At 37.8% G+C, this 8,157-nt stretch overlaps 1 pseudogene; it reads left to right on the top strand.

Moving 5' to 3' along the window:
• Positions 1–4,785: 4,785 nt before the first annotated feature.
• On the top strand, positions 4,786–6,829 carry LOC112183913 (annotated as a pseudogene).
• Positions 6,830–8,157: the final 1,328 nt, after the last annotated feature.

Consider the following 8,157-nt stretch of genomic DNA (forward strand, 5'->3'; position numbering starts at 1 on the left):
TACGGCTAGGGATACCACGACCCCCTCTCCCACGTGTGGCATTACCACCACGTGTATCCGCACCAAACTTGCGGTTTCCTTCCTGGTTAGGGCGGTTATATGGGCCCATACGTCCCTCTTGTCCCCCATTCTTAGGGTACCGCTCCTTGCGCCCTCCTTTGGGTGCATTATAATTCGCCTCATGAACGCTCTTAGTTCCAATGGGCCTTGAATTATAATTCCTCACGAGTATGTTATCATGTTTCTCAGCTACAGATATAATATTGATAAGCTGATGAAACCTCGTGATCCGTCCAGCATTGACTTCAGTACGGTATTGCTTTGATACCACAATGGCTGAAACGGGGAAGGTGGAGAGAGTCTTCTCAATTAGCTCTTGCTCTGTGACAGGTTGTCCACAAAACCTCAACATGGACTGTATGCGAAGAGCTTCTGAATTGTATTCAGCAACAGACTTGAAGTCAGCAAAGCGCAGATTGTTCCATTGAACCTTCAAGTCAGGGAGGAGGGAATCTTGGACATTGCCAAAGCGCTCTTCTAGCGCTACCCATAGCTCTCTTGCATTCTTGATCGACATATACTCCAATCTGAGTGCCTTATCCATATGGCGTCGCATCAAGATAACTGCTTGAGCATGCTTTGTAGATGTTCGGTTGAACTCAATATCCGGGTTAGGTGCCTGGATTATGGGTAATATTCCCTTTGAAGTGAGATGGTTCTCAACATCGGTTACCCAACTGTGGTAATCCGAGCCTGTTGAGTCAAGCATGGGAAAGTCGAGTCTAGGTTCATTCGACATCCTGAAAATAAGAAGAGAAGATATATTAGTTTCGGAGCTAAACTTCCACGAAAACTAAAATAATAAGATTTCCGAGCTATGCTACCAAGAAATCAATTTCCAAGAATCTCTTTTAGATTAGACCAACAATGATGTTTTAATATGGTCACAATTTGATGCTTACGGACGCTCTTAGTCCAAGCATTGTGAACGCTCTTAGTTCACACGAACACTCTTAGTTCGTTTAATTATGAACACTCTTAGTTCGTTAAGCGTGAATCCCCACAATTCCGCTTTGTTAAATACTCAAAATCATTCGGCAACATATATTCCAATATTATGCAGAAAATAAAAGGAATTTAAATACAAGAAAGCAGGAACTTTAATCGTAAAAACTTACTTGATAATTTGAAGTTTTGCTTCACAATTCTTTATACACGCGCGTGTTGATGCAGGCGTGTAACTAAATTAGAATTGCTGTAATTTGGTTGGAAATTGGCAGTTGGTGGACTGCCCTTCTCCCTTCCTCCTTTTTTCTTTCACCCTTTTTTTTTTCTTTTTCTTTTTCCTCCTTTTTTTTTTTCGGGCCCAGCCCTCTCCCTTCCCTTTTTTTTTTTTTCGCGTTTCTTTCTTCCTTCTGGTTCTTCTCCTTCTTTCTTTCTTTCCTCCGGTCTTCTTCTTCCTAATCTACACCGATCGACTGTGGGAGCAGGTGGGTGAAGCAGATGGGCGCAAGACGAGGCTGAAGCAGGCCTGTGGTGGCCTGGTCTAGGCTGGAGGCCGGTGGGAGGCTCTGCTGCAGTTCGCCGGTGGGAGGCTTCTGCAAATCGGAGGGGCTTCTGCTGCTGCAGTTCGCCGGTGGTGCCGCTGCAAGTCGGAGATATGGGATGCTGGGCTGTTCGCGGCTTGGGCTGCTGGCGGCTTGGGCTGTTCACGGCTTGGGCTGCTGGCGGCGATGTGGGTTTGCAGGTGCTGCTGCAAGGTGGTGATGGAGGAGCTGGGTTGTGCGCGCAGGTGCTGGTTGTGGCCTGGTCTAGGTTGGGGGCCGGTGGGCTGGGATGCAGGTTGCCGGAGGAGGGATGCAGGTCGGTGGTGAAGGATGCAGGCTGCTGCACAAGTCGGTGGAGGAGGTAAAAGCCGAGATAATGTTTTTTTTCTCTTTAGGCTAGGGTTAGATCGTCGTGCTGATAACGTGTTGTAGGAGAATAGAATTGTGTTTATTATTGATAATAGGAGCCCTTTATATAGGGAGTTTACAGAGTACACAAAAGGTAACAGAATCGGAATACAATTAGTATACCTAGGGTACTTTCCTATTACAACTCTAAACCCTAGTTTGTAGAGGCACACATTATGTCGATATCCTTCAACAATCTGTTGGTTCTTCAACAATAAATTTAGTACCACTGGTACTTGCTTCTCTAGTGCTATTGTATCTTCTGAAAAAAAAAAAATTATTCTGACATTTTCAGGACATACATTACTTTTTCTGTGATCATCAAATTTTAGACTGATATCTCCAATCTTTCTACTTTCATATATTACCGCTTTAGCACTTTCTGGCAGTTTCTTTGGACCAGATAATTTCCATTTAATAGGAAAAGTTACTTCATTCCAAGTAACTTTATGTATCTATTGCGAATGGTTCTTCTGGCTGGCGAGAAATCCAGTAGTAAGAATTGGGATATTTGATATCCTTTTCTTAGGTTCTACTGTGGTACTCATAAGTTTATAGTATATTCTATATACTATTTGCAAGTTCTTGCATATTTTCTTTCATTGTTATGCCATCTATTTTGACTCTTAGTCTCAAACAATGGGCAGCATCTTTCAAACTTGTTGAGAAATTTGGGAAACAGTTAAAATATGCCCACTTGATTGCATAAAGATGCTTCAAGTGTTCCCAACAGGCTAGCTTGAAAATCTGTTAGTCTATTGTCTTGTAAGACACGTAGAACTGAACAGTTTATGCCTTCTCAGGCAAGAGATTTTATGCCAACTTGGACTACTCCAATATGCATAAATTGATAATTTTTTGCTTTTGCTCTAGCAACTTTTTGAGGAGTGATCATTAAGAGATTTGTTTCTCCTGTTGTAGATGGAGTTGTAAATTCCAATAATTTGAAATTGTGGCTATACATCAATTCAAATTTTCCTCTTTTACTAGATTTGTTTGAAATCTTGTTTTGGAATTGAAGAATTTTTCACCTCTTATTCTATTTCATTGTATTCAAATTCTTCTGAATTTAAGAGTTGTACTCCTTTCTTTTTCCCAAAGATGCTCATCATTTTAGCATCTCTTGCTACCAAATGACTTAGTTTTTTGAATTTGATGCTAGTCAAACTCGTTGTTGGTTCTGGAAAAATCATAGTTGGAACTGGATTCAAACCATTAGGATTCTTCACAGGTTTTTCTAATGGTTTGAATCCATTAGATTTCTTGGATTTTGGTGGAAGATTTTTCTTTTCTTTCAGCAGTTGTTTTATAGAATCCAATATTTCCTTTTGTTCAGTGATTTTAATTTCTGCTAACATTGGTTAGCTCTTTTTCTTCCCTTTGAGGAAGTTTTTTTGATATAATCTATTTTATTTTTCAATTTTTCTAATTGGTAGATTATATCGGACAATTTATCTAGAAGATCTTGATATCTAGATAATTCCTGTATCAGATTTCGATGTTTTTCATCAGAGAGTTTTAATAGAGAGTTCAACTTCTCTATTATTATTTCAGACATTCTCCCCATTGGAGATTCCTTTTGAGCTTTTTAAGCAAGCTCTGATACCAAAGCTAGGGCGAATCCAATCGATGCTCAAATAGCTAAGAGGTTTTTGTTTCTCTTCAAGAGTTTCCTTTTTTTTTTTGAAAGAAAGGGTTGTTGCAGCGGCCCTCACGCCTTAACCATTAATGAAACCATAGAATACACGGGGAGGACATAGTGCCTAGCTTAACCGCAAATTACAATAAGCCTCAAGATAACCACTTGAAATAATAACAGGCGTCTCACCTAAGAATATGCATTCTATCATACACCATTTAGCGAAGAGCAATCTACAGGCTACTCCATTCGCTTTACAAATGTGGTGACAAACTGGAAAAAATGCTCACGCGAAGCCATAAGTGACTAATACTATCAGCTTTCCCAGTATGCTGCCACCGGAAATATAGGCTAATGGCACTATAAGTTTCATTCTTCAAGAGTTTCTTTAATTTCAATAATATTTTTCTCAACTTTATAAATTCTTTTCTGGACTATGAAGATAATATCCTAGTAGCCTAGAGTTTCTCTTCTAAGCCTTGATTTGAAATCTTTTAATTTTCTCAATTTTTCTCTTAATTATGCCAATTCTTTACTAGTTCTGCTGCAAATTAATAGCAAATAAATCTAATCTGGAAAGGATTGAAATTATGAATGGTGAAAATTAACTGTTTACCTTCAAGTGTAGAGGATAGGTTTAACCGGTATTATGTTAAACAAACAAACTCAAAAACATGAACCCACTACGTTCTGTCAATTTTTAAAATTACTGAAAAAGAAAATGGGTAGGAATAAAGAGAAGGAAACAAAATACAACATAAAGACAAATTGTCCTTAATGTAAACTTTTGTCCTTAAATGTTCAAGACCAAATGTTGTGGAGTTTTTTGTATTTCAAAATCCTATCAAGGGGGTATATGTAGTTTGTTCATGAATAAACCCATCTTAGCGGTCACCTCCTACAGACTTTTCTTGACACCGTATTTTCTGATTTTTCTCTTGCTTCAGACTTTTCTTTCTTGATTTTTCTCTTGCTTGCAGAGGACTCTAAAATATTTTACCATTCGTTTATATTTATACATCCACCAATTGATCAATTCTTGCATGTTACTCCAAACCATTTGCTATATATAACGGCATATATAGTCTGTCGACTGATCAAATTCTCTCTCATTAATTACAACTATTCCACTATCACTGATCTGTTGCTATATATCTCACTGATTGCCTCTTCTACACATTTGAAAAGAAAATGAGTGAAACAATTTTATCATCTGCAGAGGGAGTGCAGGCATATGAATGGGCTGCTAGAGATTCCTCAGGAATTCTCTCTCCCTTCCACTTCACCAGGAAGTACGTACGCGCATTTACATTTGATCTCGATCTTCTTCATATTTCTTCAATGATCTCAATTTATAGCTAGGCTTCTTCGATGCTCATATTGTTGTTCGGCTTTTAATGTTACGTAATTAATTTTGCAGGACTACTGGAAGTAATGATATCAGCATGAAGATACTCTACTGTGGTATTTGCCACTCAGACCTTAACCTTGCAAAGGACGAAGTTGGAATGACCATCTATCGGTATCCCATCGTCCCAGGGTAACTTGTCCTAGCTAGCTAATAGTAATTCATTTATTGGAACATGACCATACTCCAGAATCCGGAGGTTAATTATTTCTAACAAATAAGAAACACGTAATATTTACGTACTTTTCATCATGATTTTGTATAGACATGAGATCGTCGGAGAAGTGACCGAAGTCGGAAGCAACGTCACGAAATTCAAAGTAGGAGACATAGCCGGAGTGGGGTGCATGGTGGTTTCATGTGGTTCGTGCAATAACCGCACACGAGACTTGGAAAGTTACTGCCCCAATATGGTATGGACCTATAACAAACACTACCACGACGGATCCAGAACTTTTGGGGGATAGTACTCCGACAAACTAGTAGTCGAGGAGCATTTCGCAGTTCGAATTCCAGATAACTTGATTGTCATTGGAAGGTGTTGCACCTTTGCTATGTACTGGGATTACGGTGTACAGCCCTACGAAACACTTTGGACTTTTTGAGCATGGTAAGCACTTGGTGGCAGTGATGGATTTAGGATTTGAATTTGGGGTGCGCCAAATATTTTCACCCAAAATTTTTTTGGGTACAACTATGCACAAATGTAAGAAATATCATTCTGTATTGTCGTCAACGGACGTCAGGAGGCGAGAGTATTTGGAGAGAGAACAAGCTAGCAGTGGCTTACTGGCTATGATAACGAGAGTGAGAAACCTAAGTGAAGAAGAAATGATGACTCAATCGCTGATTAGTGATGAAAATGACAGAGAGGAGACTGAAAACCTATTCCTAATTATTTTCGGGTGGGCTTTAACATCAAGACGACAACATTTTGTTGACACTATATATAGAATTTTTTTTCCTTCAAAATTTTCGGGCAGGCTTGAGCTCACCCCATGATTTATGTAGATCCGCCAGTGCTTGGTGGCCTAGGTCATCCTGGCTTTTAAGTTTGCCAAGGCTGTGGGAGTAAAAGTGACTGTGATAAGTACCTCCCCCAATAAGAAGAAGGAAGCAATAGAACAACTTGGTGTGACGATTTTCTGATCAGTCGCGACCAAGAGCAGTTGCAGGTAAATGAAGCACTACAATGCACTATATAGGCATAGGGTTAATTAATGTTCTATTACTCTAAATCGATAAATCTATCTGACATACTGTATATGTTATCCGACTTGCTGTTTGTTAAGAAATTTTCATTTGCATATGTACTTTCATATATGAATAAATAACATGCGTGTAAATAGGCTGCTATGGATAAAATGGACGGTATCATCGACACAGTTTCAGCCCCTCATTCTCTCTTGCCATTGATAGACTTGTTGAAGATGGATGGAAAGTTAATTGTGGTGGGTGCTCCGCTCCAACCTTTTGAAATTTGAACTACCAATGATTCCTTTAATCTTGGGTAAGTTAATTTAATTTTTTTTTTCTTCCCTTTTTTGCGATTCCTTCAAATTAATTATCACTCTAATTAAGAAACAAAAACTCAATTTGATGTAAATGTGACTATTTAATAGGAAGGAAGTTAATTGCTGGTAGTGCAATTGGGGGAATGAAAGAGACTCAAGAGATGGTAGATTTTGCAGCAAAGCATAACATCACAGCTGATGTTGAAGTCTTCCAATGGATTACGTGAACACTGCTCTTGAAAGAGTTAGTAAGGCTGATGTTAACTACCGCTTTGTCATTGATGTTACAAACACCTTGAATTCTCCATATTAATCGAATTTTGACAGAAAGTTCGGTTCCAATCTTCTCCGGCCAATTTACTCTTGTAGGTCTCATTTGGTAAGTGCGTGATGTAGAATTTGAAATAAGGGCTCGGATCAATTAAGAGCTTAATTTGCTGCAATTGCACCCGTGTGGATGTGAATAACGTGACAAGTGTGTCAGTTAATGTACAATCGATGTATGAATATATTGAGTGTTTGCTCTATAGCTAAGAACCTTGCTTGGGATGAATTTAATGGGATGTAGTTTATTTTCATGTTTACTCTTATTACGAAAGTGAAAATGATTTTGGGTTTCCTATGTAATACATGTTAAATATCAATCTATGATATGAAGTCAACAGTTCATGCATGTAATCTTTGAACTACATTACATCTGGCCTTCTCGTGCTGAGCTGGAACATCAAGAAGCCAACCAAGGTCTTATACCTTTTAATCATCTTATGATTACTACTATGGGCTCTTGGACATTTTCAATGTGATTTTATGTAGTTTCTCCAAATTCTGGCTCAAGCCTACTAGTTGAGCACTTTGGCTGGTGTTTAAAACAATATATGGGCCTCCAATATTTATTTCGTTTTGGGCTTTACTTAAATAGCCCATTACTCATTTTCTTTGGGATTTTTACATTGGTTTAGATTGTGAAAATCACTTGGTCCTCTCTGCTTTGGTCACACTCCAACTTTATGTTACATATTAGTGAGTTCTTTTGCTAGTTCATCTTTGAAATGTTTAAATGTTGCAACTGTTGCCTAATTTCGTCAAGTTGCAGTTTAAGAAAAGAAAAAAGACCTACAAAAAATACTTTCCACGTCTAAGGTAAGTGCAAATTTACAAAAGTCTTCAATATATAATTAAGGCCGGAAACGTGTGGAAGTATAGTGACCAAGAAAGCATTACATTGATGGGTAAAAGTTAGAAATGGTCCATGTGATTTGGGGTGATACTCAATATTAACCTTGTGGTTTCAAAATGTTTAATTTTACCCTTGTGATTTGAGAAATTGATCAAAGTTTGTCCAAAAGCTAATTTTGAGAAAAACTTAGCCAAGTGCAAGTCATATATAAGGATAAGTTTGTCATCTCAATAAAAATAAAAAATAAAACGAAAAGAAATAAATTAGAAATTTTATAGGAAATGAAATTGAAAATAAATAAAAACCAGAATTCCACAACCTCCTATTTTTTTAATTTCATTTTTTCAAATAATATTTAATTTAATTTCTTTTACTATTTTAAATTGAAATGAAAAATTTATCCTTGCACATGAGAGGTTTTTGTCAAAAATAGCATTTGGACCAATATTAATTAGTTTCGCAAA

The sequence above is a fragment of the Rosa chinensis genome, chromosome 2 (genome assembly GCF_002994745.2).
Source record: "Rosa chinensis cultivar Old Blush chromosome 2, RchiOBHm-V2, whole genome shotgun sequence".
Taxonomy (NCBI): domain Eukaryota; kingdom Viridiplantae; phylum Streptophyta; class Magnoliopsida; order Rosales; family Rosaceae; genus Rosa; species Rosa chinensis.